Genomic DNA, 14762 nt, shown 5'->3' on the forward strand with positions numbered 1-14762 from the left:
GGGATAGCTTTTCGTGTAACTCCTATTATTTCAAAAAAAAAAAATGTTCTTGCTTCTGCCAGTTCCCGAGCTTTTTAGACAGCTGTTAGAAAAGTAGCCGAAACTTGTTCTTTTGTTTCCCATTCAGTTCAGGCGCACACACACACACACACACACACACACACACACACACACAATTATCAGTTCCTATTCAGAGTGGGCAGTTCTCCCAAGAACTTGCAACAGTGTCTCAAGCACACTGCTACCGCAGTGGCTCTCATTAACTAATTATCAAGACTCCTGTTTTGCCCCTAGGCAGTGCTGTACTGAGTAGATGCTGTCCTCTCGCTACTTTTTACAGAGAAGATGATGCTTAGTGAAGTCGCAGAGAGCATCCAGGCTTGCCCTGCTGGAAAACGGCCATCTATTTTCATATTCTCATCTCTGGGCCATATGGTCTCCAGCACTCTATGGAAGAACCTTCTTCTGGACGGTCCATCTAATGCCTGGCTTCTTCAAGATCTGCTGTCTGTCCCTCATGCAAGATGCCACTGAGAAAACTAAGTGCCAAAATATGAATATAGCTAGATGATTTAGGTAAACAAAACGAGATATTTAAATCTCAAATTTACCAAATCTCAATTAGATTTTTGTTTGTTTAGTTTTCCATATGGTTCTCTTGACTCATGGCTCAGTTTATTCTGTAGTAGGACTGTAAAACAGCAACTGCTTCCCTCGAGGGTGTGCTGCGGTTAGCTGGGGATTCATAATTTTCACAACAGATTGCTATTAATTAATGCCTGTTGGTTCTTCATGAGGGATATTTTTGGATGTCAAAGATGTACTCCAAAGGCAGCTTCCCCCTCCTCTCCTCTGCTGTATAGCAGTGGTCCAGGACACGCCCTCCTAACATGCTGCCCTTGGAGTTCCTGCTGAACATAACTGTGTGAAGGGATGGCTACGGCTCCCTCTGGGTCCCCTGGAGCAGGAACAAGGCAGCCATTATCTCTGTCGCTCCCACTCTAAAGCTGGTGAAGAGTTTCGGATGAAAGACATCCAGATGGCAGCTCTCTGCCAAGGAAAACAAACGCAGTCCCTCTCTTATGGGTTCGTTTGGCCAGACTCCAGAAGGAAGACCGGTTTAATACAGTGTCTTTTACATGAAATTTTCAAACACCGCTGGAATTAAGGCAATCATAAAGTTTTCCATTTCTCGGCAATGCATACATTGTTCAGGTGATGTGTGAGGAGACGTCAGGAGACTTTTCTGTAAGAATCTCAGTTTCACAGGCCGCGCAGGCGCAGGTCCCTCTTCTGATACACCCCTCCCTCCATCGACGCTTATGGAGCAGGGCTTTCCAATAGGGTTATAAAGCCAAATGGTTTCAGCAAGATTTGGACAAATGTTTTAGGTTTACCATGGACAAATTTTTATTTAATTTTGGTATCTTAGTTTGATTCTTTTAATTGTATTTCTTTAAACCAGTGAGATTTTAAGGATTCATAGTCTCTCTGATAATTTTCAAGATTTTTTTTTCACTATGTAATTATCTATATGAAACAGATCAGTAAAATCTTTCGGCCTAAATGCATGCTGGATGAACAATAAGAGGACATGATAGATGTCTATAATAAAGGCGAATGTGCTGGTAGCTGACAACCTATGTGACGTGAAATTATTGCACAAATCTTATTGAAGGGTACTTTTGTTTTAAAGAGCATAGACATTTTCATAATACTAAACTATGGTCACAAGTAGGTCAGATTCATAAAAAAAAAATCGAGAATTCCAATGACTTCTATATGTCTGCATTTGAAAGATCAGGAATCAAGAGTGTACAGCAGGGCCCGGAGAGATCACTTAGCAGTTAAGAGCGCTTGTGTTAGCATGAAGGACAGACCTTTTTCTTTTAACTCTTCCTTCCTTCCCCCTTCCTTCCTTCCTTCCTTCCTTCCCCCTTCCTTCCTTCCTTCCTTCCTTCCTTCCTTTCTTTCTTTCTTTCTTTCTCTCTTTCTTTCTTTTTTCTTTTTTGTATTTTGAGACAGGGTTTCTCTCTAGCTTTGGTGCCTGTCTTGTAACTAGCTCTTGTAAACCAGGCTGGTGTCGAACTCATAGAGATCCTCTTGCCTCTGCCTCCAGAGTGCTGGATTAAAGGTGTGCACCACCACTACCTGGCTTTATTTTCAATTTTTAAGAAATTGAAAATAAAGCCATTTTTATATACTATATTCTGATTACATTTCCCTTCCTCATCTCTTCCCAGATCCTCACCACTTCCAACTCCACACCTTCTTTTTCTCTCCCATAGGAAAACACACAGGCAAATAAAAAGACAAACAAGGATAAAATAAAATGAACAAACTAATAAACAAAGCAACAAAAAAGAAACAAATAGAGCATGAGAAACAGCACACACACACTGTAAAAGCACAACATTGGAAATTATAATATACAAGCAAAACCAGTAAAGAATATGAGACAAAAATATCTTCAAAAATATACTGTTGAGTTCGTTTTGTGTTGGTCAGCTATTGCTGGGCGTGCAGCCTACCCTTAACTATGCTCTGTATGCTTAGTGAGATTCTCTTGGAGAAACTATATTTAGCTTTGCAAGCAGTTAATTGGAGACCCCTTCCAGGTTAGGGATAGGGGAGGGGGCTCATACTCACTTCCCCTCACAGTGCTGGGAGCCTGTCTGGATGGGGCCTCTGCTGGACCTGCAAGCTGTCATAGTCTCTGAGTTCTTATGTGTGTCTATCCAGTTGTGTCTTGAAATAGTTGTCCATCTCCTATGGATCTTCCAATCTCTTTGCCTCCTCTTCCACATAGTTTCCTGAGCCCTGAGAGAAGGGATTTGATGAAGGCCTCCTATGTAGGACAGAGTGTGCCAAGGTCTCTCTACACATTGGAGGATCGGAGTTGGAATCCCAGTACCTACTTAATAAGCGAGTCGTGGTCCTGTGCCTGTCTAGAACCCCAGTGCTGAGGGAAACAGAGACAGGTGTGTGTCTGGGCTTGCTGGCTTCCGTCCTAGGTATAGGATCAGCAAGTGGCCTTGTATCAAAAGCAAAAGGGTGGCAATTGATACAGGAAGATACTTGACACCCTCTTGTGGCTTTCACATGTGTGTATACACTATTTCAAACATCAATTTCGTAAGTTTGAAGAGTAATTACAAATTGGAGGTGTGGGAAAGTAAAAAGTAATCTAGGTAGTTTTTTTCCCCTCCAAAAGTCAAGTAAGTTTGCATCCTAGAGACATACAGTGAAGAACTGGGTATAAAATATGGGTTTTTAGGACTTCCCTATCAAATCATGAGTTAAAATTTGCAAGCAAGAGATTATCAGGCTCAAAGGTCAGGGTTAGCCAAGACAGTTGAGAGCGGCCATTGTATTAGAACAATTTGTTCTCCTTTGCCTTGTGCAGTGGAAAACACTGTGACCAGAAGCACCTCCGGGAGACAAGATTTATTCTAAGAGGCTATAGTCCATTATGGGGGGAAGCCACAGGAGGAACTCTAGGCAGGAGCTTGTGTGGTAAAGACTTCTGCTTTGGCATATATTCCTAAGGTGAGTAAGTGCTAAGGAATGAGTACCCGGACCACATGATAGGACCGTGTCTTAGTGAGTGGCTGTGTTCTTTGGCCCTGAGCAAGACCCTCTGCCTCTCCATTTCCCTTTCAAAACAAACACGTTCAGGGTTTTGGAAGCTGGCCTTCCAAACTAGCAAGTGTATTTATGGTATCACTTTGCTATTCTAATTTCTGTTTTCCTGGTGACATATGCTGTGGGGTGTTTTCATATGCTTTGTCTGTATATTTTCTTTAGTGTCTGTTTAAGCCTTTGACCTAGTTTCTAATTGGGTTGCTCATTTTCTTAGAGTGAAGTTTTCGGAATTCTTTGTGTGTTTGGTATCATAGTACTTTATCGGATGTGCCTTTTCTCCCTCCCAGCCTGTGGGTTGTCTTCTCATTTTCTCAAAATTACCTTTCATGGAACAGTAGTTTTAAATTTTATTTAAATCAAGTAGATCAATTAAAAAAAGATTTATTTTATTTTTGAGCATGCTGTGTGTGTATGGTCATTCATGGAGGCCAGAAGAGGGCGCTGGACCTCCCTGGTGCTGCAGTTGTAAGCGGTTATGAGCAGCCCCAGATGGGTGCTGGAAACTGACCTCAGATCCTCTGGAAAAGCAGCAGTTGCTCTGATCTGCTGTGCACCTCTCCAGGCCCCATCAATTTTGTTTTCCTAGATCATACCATTGATTTTCTACCTGAAGAACTCACCAAGTCATCATCTTGGTGATCTCTCCTCCTTCCCCCTCTCCTCTGTTTTCCTCTCTCCTCTCTTCCTATAATTTGTTGTCCCCTTCTCTTCCTTCACACTTCTCCTTTCCATCCGTATATACTTTCTTTATGCCCAGTGCCCTGGCCCATCAATGCATACCTTCTGTTCCATCACCCTGAGCCATGAGTTACAATTCTGCAACCTCCTCTCCAGGTGTATAAAACTATATATAGACTAGTATATAAAACTCTTGTGTGTTTACTTCTCAAGTTTTCCAAGCCCAGAAAATGGCCCACTGTTCTCTTGTACACAAAGCAGGCATCTTCTAATTCATCTCCCCAGTCATTTTCTCAGTTTAATGCAATCACCCGGTGGCCCTCTAGTATACCTCCTGGTTTGGAGCCTCTGCTCAGCACGTGGGGCTCAACAGTTTCTTCCTTGTTAACTTAGCGGCTATTGTGTCTTTATGCCTTCACCCCACTGAGGTGAGATGTCTGACTTCCTCATTTGCTGTAGCATAGTTATTTCTCCATGTTTGCCTCCAAGCAGATGCTCAGCGCTGGCTTCTTGAGCCTCTCATTGCCAGGCTTCTTGAGCCTTCATATTCATACCCAGGGAAAGGTGAATGTGCTATCCATCCATCCCGCAGCCCAAAATGCAGGATGCTTGTTCTGCAGCCCCATGTAGGACAATCAGATGTAATAGGGAACTGAGTCAAAGCAGGAACTCAGTTTGTTACTGTGATCATCAGCTTATATAGGTTAAGTGCCACCATGTGATATGGTGGTACCTCTAGCCAATGAGAGGCAGCCAAACCCTCCCTCTGACTGGAGGGGCATCTACATAGATTTTGCTTTCTCATCTTCACTCAAACTTGAGCCAGGCTTTTCTCTGTCCTATAGGCCTCAAAGTACAAGCCCTGAACTCAAGCCAGGCCTTTTATTCCATCCTATAGCCCTTGAGGTACAGGCCCTGAGAATGTTGGCCAAACACTTAGAAACTACTTATTAGAATTCTGGGCAAAGTTAATAGCCTCTGAAAAGTATAAGTCAATGATGTTCTTCTCTAGAGTCACGCCATCCAATGAATGGTGTCCTGTTGCATATACAGTCAAATTCAGACTTCTTACTGTCATCTACAAAATCCTGCAGAAACTGAGTCCTCACCAGCTATGCATTTGACCTCACTGTCTGTCATTTCCCCTGTGCACCGTTCTCTAGGCTGTTGGCTTTTATTCACTGAGCAGTAAGCTTCTTTCTGTCTATTGACACTGACACAACCTCCTCTGGTTCTTCACATCTCTGACTTTTCTTTATTCTCCAGCTTTTTTAAAAATGAATTCTCACTCAGGTTATTGTAGTCAGGCAGTCACTGTCTAGCACATTGGATTCTGGGCGTGGATTCTCTGTCCAGAATTCCTTGTTACTCAGTAGCTTCTTAGCTGTTCGCTAAGTTGTTATTGTCTCCCTTTGGGATGGGATATTGCCTGATTTCTTTCTTTATTGTAGCACAGTTATCTATCACAGTACCTGTCTCCATGAAGACACTCACAAACTATTTATTAGAATCTTGGGCAAATTTTATAACTCTTTATTGAGCCTCCTGTGTTTGAAGTGTCTAGTTGAAAGCTATGATTTAAAAGTTATCAAAACCCAGTTCCTGCCCTCAAAAAAAAATCTAGAGTGACCCACAAGAGGGAGGGAAGTGATCAAGAAATAAGGACATGTTGTAGAAGCTGTAACAGAAGCAGCAAGTGTTTGGGCAACGTAATAAAAGATACATGGATTACCCTAGCTTAAGCAGAAGGGTGGTCTGAGACACTGCTTCAGATGGCAAGACATGTTACAATAAGTCCTGGGGAAAGTGTAAAAACACCACAGTAACCAGAGGGGGAAAACAGCCTTAAGAGGTTCAGGAAAGGCCCCAAAATAAAGCTGTCCTCTGTGATCTCAGTCTCTCAAGACAGCATCAAACTAATTCAGACCAGACCAGACCTGACCAATCCTTAGCATTTCTGAATGTGTCTTTGGTATGCACTAGGTCTTGGACAGTATGTATTTGTTACAGAATGAGTTAAAAAAAAACAACACTTCATTTAATTTGCTCAGCAATTAACAAAGGAAGCGGAAGGCTCATAGCGCATGCATTTTAAACTTTGGGTCAACAAGTTTGAATCGTATTGATTTCACTATTAGTTATTAGTCACATCCTCTCAAAGAGCTTCACTTCTTTCAGTTTATCTTGCCATGAAAACCTTTTGTTCCTTTAATTCTCTCTCTTTTTTTCCATGATTGTTTAAGGTTTTCTCTTTGCATTCTTTCTACCTAACACGATTAAATATATTAGTCCAGTTTTCCTACCTTGAAAAGTGTTAAGACTAATTTTCTCCTACTCAACAAGAGTGTTTTCTCAGGTCGTCTGTTTACAACCATCCATCTCTTTCCATTCATCTCTCATTCACTGCAGCCCAGTTAACCATCACAGTGCCAGGCTCCACATAGACACTCTTTAGCTTTATATACATATGGCCAAATCTTTGGTCTTTTTTTCCCCTATTGCTCGTACAAATAGTACCCATGTACTATAGCTTTTAAGTAAACATGATGTCTTAAGCCATCATTGTCATACTGTGCATATGATGGAGAATATATTTCCCTAAATGAATTATTTTGCTCATTTGGAAGTTTTCTTACATCATTTCCCCTCTCTCAAGGTGTCCTGGGCTGCCTTTTTTTTCTGATATAATAAAAATGTAATTCTCAGTTTTGATTATACAGCAGAATCACATGGAAAGATTAAAAAACATACTTCTGTCTATTTTCCATCACAAATAATTCTAAATTAAATTCTGTGGGGCACAGTTTTCTACTTTTGAACTCCCTAACCAACTTTATTATGTTAGAGCGATTGTTCTAATGCTCTTGTTCCTAAGTGGAAGAACTTGGGTCCATCAGCACCCAATCACTTCAGCATCCAGAGCTCATCTGGACCCAACAAATCAGAGCAGATTACCAAGGCTACCTTTTCCCAGAGTGGTTCCATGTTTACTCTATGTTTCACAGTGAAATTTCTCCCCCAAACTGTTTGCTGAAATGATCAAGAGGATCCCCATCATCTGCCTTCAGGAGCCCCAATGGTTCACATTTCTCACCAAGTTCTGTTCTTCATCTGTCCATGAGTTTTCACTTATGAAGTACATAGAAGTGTCTTCTCCCAAGACCAACAAGAAAGATGTAGAAATCATTAGATCAACAGTAGTCAAGGTGTTCTTCAATAATCTTAACCTCAGAAGGAGTAATTATTTTACACATTTTTTTTTCATTTTTCAAACCCATATGCTCAATCACACCAATCAGAAAATATCCCACCACCAAGGTACAATCAAAAGACCTTCCTGTGTTCATCCAAATGTCCTCTGCAGGTTGCTTCTCTGATTCCAGAGGGAACTCAGAAAGACCTTTTTGGAATGGATGACTTTCCTCCCAGACATGTGGATTTTCAGATACAGCAAGAAACACTTGAGAGAATGGTTCAAACACACAGACTCAAGCAAAGGATGTTGAATATTCCTAGGAAAATGATCAGTAATGGGACTGTTAAATATACCTCCAGAAACCCTGCCTGCCTTCCAAAGCCTTAGGGAGGAAATCAAAACTACATCTCATACCCATAGTGAAAGTTAGCCGGGAAAAGCACCTGGCCCCAGCCATGCTATGGCGGAGCTCATAAAAGCCGTGGGCAGTTATGCAGCTCGTACCCCGTAAAATCTGTCAGTGCACATGGAAAACTGGAGGGGTTGCCAGAGGCCTGGCACAAATCAACGACATTCAGACTGCTAAATAAGGGAGAACCGAGCAAGGAGACACTGCAGATCAGGCCCGGGAAAGCTCCCTCGTTGCCATCAATCCAGCCACATGCCTCAAATGCTCCAATAAATTATTTTAAGCTCAAGACGTCCCGAGAGGCAGAAGACATAGGGGACATTTTCAGAGAGAAAGCCACGTTAGTTAAGTGCGGCAGTTTGGCAGCGAAGGAGTCGTCACTTGGAGCCCTCCGGGGACAGTCCAGCGTTACTGCCCTCACTCCTTTCCGTCTCCTACAACTGACTGGCACATTTGTGGATCGAGATGAATGCTATGATTTCACATTGCTTGTATCTGTCAGCATTATAATATGGGGATGGGATTCTTTGTTATTTGTCATGGCTCGCTGCGAGGACCGAGAAAGTGACCAAAGAAGAAGAAGAAAAGCAGAACTTGGAACTAGGACCCTGCGGGAAAGTAACACATCCAATTGATTGCAGTCCAGGCATGGCCACGCTTACTGTAATTTCTCTGTCTGGGAGGCCTACTCTATGCCTTTCCTGGCTCCCCGTGAGTCTTAGCTGTGTGATGCTAATCACACTGTTTTCATCTCGTCAGGGAACAGTAGACTTGTTTTTTGATCTCCACGTTTTGTTGGCACAGAAAGCACACTGATTCTTTTCCACTTGTAAGTCCACTCGTATCCCTTTCCTGGAGAACCTCTTGTTCTGTCCTTTCCTTCGCTGTCGTGAAATGCCTGAAAGGGTCAACTTAAAAGCTAAAATGTTTACTTGGCTCATGGTTTTGGAGTTTCAAACCAGGGCTGCTTGGTTTGTTGCCTTGGACCTGTGGTACCATAGAAGATCATGCAGTGTCGTACATGGCAGAGCTGCTTGCTTCCACAAGGAAGCAGGGGAGATAGGAAGCAGCCAGGGCCCCGGTATCATGCCTCGCTCATCAGAACCTTATTTGTTGCTAATAGGCCCCACTTCTTGAAGGTTCCATCACCTCCGCATAGACCACACTTTGACTAAGGGACCTGGTGGAGGCCTTCCAGATCCAAGCTACTCACAGCTTTCTACTTTTATACCTTGTACAGACTTGGAAAGGGAGGCACAAACATTCATGTCTATGTCATTCCTGGAGGTTCCAAACTTTTTCTTCTGCGTTTGTTGTTTTGCCTGCAAGGCCCCTTGTCTCCCTTCCTTCTCTTTGTTCAGATATCTCCTCCCATATTTCTGGTCCCCTAGACTATTAGACCTTGAAGTTTCCATCCACCTCACAACCTATGTCTTAATCAGTGTTCTGTTACCGTGAAGACACACCATGCCCACTGCAGCTCCTATAGAAGATAGCATTTAACTAGGGATTGCTTAGTCCATTATCAGTATGGCTAGAAGCTTAATGGTACATAGGCAGGCATGGTGCTGGAGAGGGAACTGAGAAGTCTAGATATGTAGGGAGCAGGAAGAGAGAGACCCTGGGCCTGGCCTGAACATTTGAAACCCCAAAGTTCACCCCCCAGTGACACACTTCCTTCAAGAAAGTCATACCTAGTCCTCCAACAAGGCCACAACTCCTAATCACTGTCAAGCTGAAAATTGCCCTAATGACCAAGCATTCAAATCTGTGAGCCTACGGGGGCCATTCTTATTCAAACCATCACATTTCACTCCCTGGTCCCCATAAGTGTGTAGTCATGTCATACTGCAAAAATGTATTCAGTCTTAACTTCGAAAGTCCCCATAGAGGGCTGGAGAGATGGCTCAGACTGCTCTTCCAGAGGTCCCGAGTTTAATTCCCAGCAACCACATGGTGGCTCACGGCCATCTATAATGAGATCTGGTGCCCTCTTCTGGCATGTGAGCACACATGGAAGGAATGTTGTATACATAATAAATAAATAAATAAATAAATATATATATATATATTTTTTTTTTTTTTAAAAGAAAGTCCCCATTGCCTGTAATTGTCCCAACACTGTTTGCAATTCCAAAATTCAAGTCTCTTCTGAAACTCAGGTACTCTCTTAACTGTAATCCACTGTAAGAGCAAAATAAAAAAGCACATCACATACTTTCAACATACAATGGAGCAGAATACATTACCATTCCACAGGGGAGTAAAGGGAGTGTAGTGAGAATTTTTGGACCAAAGAAAGACCAAAAACCAACTGGGCAAACTCCAAATCTGCATCTCCACGTCTGATGACAAAATGTTCTTCAGATCTCCAACTCCTTTCAGCTTTGTTGACCGCATCATATTCCTCTCTCTTGGGCTGGTTCCACTCCCTGTTAACATTTCTTTTTGGCAGGAATCCACAACTTTGGCATCTCCAACATCTCGGTGTTTCAGAGGCTCTCCAGGCTTCACCTTCACAGCTTCACTGGAAGGCTTCTCTGCGTCTCCATTCAAGGACACTCTTGCCACATCTTTAGCCTCGGTAGCTTTCCTTACTTAGTTTCTCATAGTTTCAGAAGGTTGGCATGTGACCATCATGATGGGGAGCATGGCAGCAGGGAGCAGGCAGCAGGCAGCAGGAAGTCTAGCACGGTGCTGGGGCAGTAGCTGGGAACATACTTTTTGAGACAACTGCAAGGCAGAGAGAGAGAGAGAGAGAGAGAGAGAGAGAGACTGGGAATGACTTGGGCTTCTGAAGCATTGAAGTCTGCCCTCCCTCTAATAAGAGTACACCTTCTAATCCTTCCCACACCTTTCTACTAACTGGGAACCACACATTCAAATATATGAACCCAGAGAGGTCATTGTCATCCAGACCATCATAATGTGTATGAATGTTTGCAAGCATGTATGCTGTGTACCTGTACTACCTGAATACCTGATGCCCATAGAGGTCAGAAGAGGGCACCAGATTTCCTGGAACTGGACTTATAGATAATTGTGAACTCTCTGTGGGTGCTTGGAATGGAACCCCCATGCACTGTAAGAACAAGTGCTCTCAATTGCAGCGTCATTTTTCTAGCCCCCAAGGTGCTCCTTATCTTTTGCCCTCTGATGCATCTTGTATTCCTTGAGTCTTGATTTAAATATCATTAACTCAAGGACATCTTTTTGCTGCTCATTTCCTATGTAAATTTTGTTTTCACTTTTTTATATCTGATGGATATCTTGTTCTATCATGTGGTATGATTTTTTTGAATACTGTTTGTGTAATTATTTGTAGATTGTCATTGCCCTCAGATTTTATGCTCTAGGGCCTGCATTGCTGATCACTCTACTTATTTGTTCTAAAAACAGTTCCTGGCACAATTTATTGTCTAACTGAATAAGATTAATCAACTTCTTTCTGTGCCTTGAGATTATTTCATATTTTACACTATCATAATTAATGCAGCCACAATTATATCTTGAATTCCTTTCTCCCCACATTTAAGTTTTGATTCAAGAATAACTTCTAAAGGGTAAGTTTACAAATTAAAAGGTGTTAGTCTTTTTGAAATCTTTTGCTAACTTTCCCTCAGCCCGTGTCTTTAATGGTTGTCTCCCAAAGTCAGAGATTTCCTTCTCCTGTGCATCCTTGTAAATACTGCACACATAAATATTGGAAAAAGCATTTTCTTTCATAAAAATGAATATTATTCTATTTTAATATTAATTTTCTGTGGTGGTTTGAATAAGATTGATCCTCTAGGACTAGAGAGATGGTTCAACCATTAAAGGGAGGCTAACAACCATAATATAAGAATGACCCCCTCATAGATTTGAATGCTTCATCACCAGGGAGTGGCGGTGTTTGAAAACCTAAGGAGGTGTGGCCTTGTCAGCATAGAAGGTGTGGCCTTGTTGGAGGAAGTGTATCACTGGTAGGGGAGGGGTTTGAGGTTTCAAGAAGCCATGCCAGGCCCAGTGGCTCCTTCCCCTTGATGTTTTCAGATCCGGAAGTAGACCTCTCACCTACCATGTCTGCCTGCATGCTGCCATGCTTCTTGTCATGAGGATAATATACTAAGCCTCTAAAACTGTAAGCTAGCCCCAGCTAAATGCTGTCTTTTTATAAGAGTTGGCATGGTGATGGTGTCTCTTCACAATGCACACCTCCCCATACCAGTGTGTACATACAAACAGATTAAGTCTGAAGTAATTTACTATTTGTGAAGGTGAATGCCTAGTTGACTCTAAGTTAGCAAAGTTGCTGGTGGATCCAACTCTAAATTTTTTTCTTGAGGTGAACAATGTCTGTGACTGAAATAAATATAAACCAGAATGCAAGTAGGAACCGAGGTTAGAACACATTTAGTGTCAGATAACCCTGTATCCTGGTTTGCAATTGTTTAGTTTTGATTTGATTCCCCACTTCCCTGGAACGTGAGTTGACCTTGAACTCACAGTTATCTACCTGCTACTGCCTACTGAGTGTTGGGGTTAGAGGCATGTGCCCGGACACCAAGCCTGGTTTGAATTTTTTGCTGCTGTGTAAACACATGACCAAACACAACTTGGGAAGGAAAGGGTTTACTGGCTTATACCTTAAGATAATAGTCTGTCACTGAGAAATGTTGGGGACAAACTCAGGGCAGGAACTATGAACAGAAACCACGGAGAAATGCCATTTACTGGGTGAATGGGACCCAGAAAATGGGACCTCCAGCACCCTCATTAAAAAGCTGTCCATGACAGGAGGTACCTGTATAATCTTAGCACCTAGGGCAGAGACAATCCTATCTTGGTTGCTCTCTGGCCAGTCAGTGTAGCCAAGTGCGAGACTACATCTCAAAAAGAGAGGCAGATGAAGACACCCAATGCTGACCAGAACTGCTTAGCCATGGATAGCTCTGGCCTTCTGCCTAAACCTTCGTGCCACGAGCCTAAAGATGGACTTGGGAGACAACTCCACTGCTTTGTTCATCTTCCTGAGTAAATCTGATGAGATATATGCTTAGTCATTTTCAGTCTGCTCCCTATCTAGGGTGAGGCTAGAGCAATCACCTTGTACGCATGCTTAGCTGGGGATGATGCGCATGCTGTAATCCCAGCTCTGGGGAAGGGGAGACAGGATGAGAGTTGCTGGTTTAAGGATGTCTTCTATTTTAATTATATGTCAAATGAATTGAGTTATGAATAGGTTAGAAACTTGTACATGGCCAAAACAAAAACAAATAAAGAGTATTTGGAAGCACATAAAAACTCCAATGCTAACTGTTGGGAAATTCGGTTTTTAGCATGTTTCCTTTCCAGGGTTCTTTATGAGCATATGCAGACAGAGGATGTAAAACACTACAGATGTTTGACGCTGGCTCCCACATGCTGTTTTTATTGTACCCCGCTTCTTCACTTTATATCCTCATACTTGTAAATGATTGCATTTTAAATGTATAATCTTTATTAACTGAATGATTATATTGTTTGCTTGCATGTTCTTTTCCTTTCCCCAGACATTGGGACCATGTCTCAGCTTCTGATTCATTGTTATATAGAAGGTGGTTGGCTAACATCGTGCTGTACAACATAATCATCTTACGTTCAGAACAACTCCAGATGGCTAAGTCGTTTTCCAGGTAAACCATTCACTTAGCAGCTCAGGAGAACTCCAGCCACGGGACTCTGTCACTGACTATGTTGACATAGAAACCTTCATTCCTTAGTGTATCCAAGGTATCACCTGGCTTGCCAGGGCTGCACTTTTAAGATAATAATAGGCTTGAGTTTTTTTTTTTTTTTTGTTACTTCCAAAACTCCTCCCTATTATTTTTGCAAGCTAATAACTTGACCTCATCTACTTTCTAGCTGTGGTGGTTTGGTGATTGACTGAACTCTATGAGTGGGACTGGGTTCTTTGGTGGTAGCTGGTCTATCTGAGGTTGAAGCCAGGCTTCACACATGCCATCCATGTGCTCAGAATACGCTGGAGCACAGCCTGGAGCTGGGTCTTTTAACTATATCAGTTAATTACATCAATGAACATTGCCAGGCTGTGGTGGTGCACCTTTAATCCTAGCACTCGGGAGGCAGAGGCAGATAAATCTCTGAGTTCGAGGCCAGCCTGGTCTACAGAGTGAGTGAGTTCCGGGACAGCCAGGACTATACAGAGAAACATTATCTAGAAAAATTCCAGCCAAATGAACAAAAAACAAAAAAGAAAGAAAGAAAGAAACGTTATATTATGGCAAAGAGTTCCCCAATTTCCCACTTAGGATTCTTTTTAGATTTAACTTTTGATATGTAGATATTTAAAATGGATAGATAAATAATCAAATGTGTTATTTCTCTCCCCTAAAATTTATTATTTTTATGCCTCCAAATTTTCTTTTCATTTAGAAGAAAGGTAAATATTAATACGAATTTTCTCTCAGAGGTTTAAAATTTGTATTTCCTTTCTTTCCATTTATATAGTATAAAAAATGTGAGTTCGAGGCCAGCCTGGTCTACAAGAGTTAGTTCCAGAACAGGCACCAAATCCACAGAGAAACCTTGTCTCAAAAACAAAACCAAAACCAAAAATGTTTAAGCTGATTTCAAAAACACAGCTTTTCCAGCAGTTATTAGACAGTAGTTTCTGGGCTGAGGAGACAGCGTGGTTGGTAAGCTACTTTTCCCACAAGCACAAAGGCCCGAGTTCTTCCCTCAACACCCTTCTAAAAAGCCCAATGTCCGGACACAACCTTGTAATCCCAGTGCTGGCGAGGCAGAGACAGGAGGCTCACTGGGGTGCTGGCCAGCCCATCTAGCCCAATT

General features: G+C 42.2%; 1 long non-coding RNA gene across 1 annotated transcript in view; it reads left to right on the plus strand.

Annotated features, from left to right (window-relative positions):
- Nucleotides 1-13584, plus strand: part of LOC126501459 (uncharacterized) — a 65384-nt gene extending 51800 nt beyond the window's left edge. The window contains exon 3 of the long non-coding RNA XR_007591678.1: nucleotides 13463-13584. This is a non-coding gene — a long non-coding RNA (uncharacterized lncRNA). The remainder of the gene's footprint in view (nucleotides 1-13462) is intronic.
- The last annotated feature ends 1178 nt before the right edge of the window (nucleotides 13585-14762 follow it).

This window comes from Alexandromys fortis, unplaced genomic scaffold, assembly GCF_014885135.2.
Source record: "Alexandromys fortis isolate MF-2015 unplaced genomic scaffold, M_Fortis_MF-2015_v1.1 scaffold_41, whole genome shotgun sequence".
Lineage (NCBI taxonomy): Eukaryota > Metazoa > Chordata > Mammalia > Rodentia > Cricetidae > Alexandromys > Alexandromys fortis.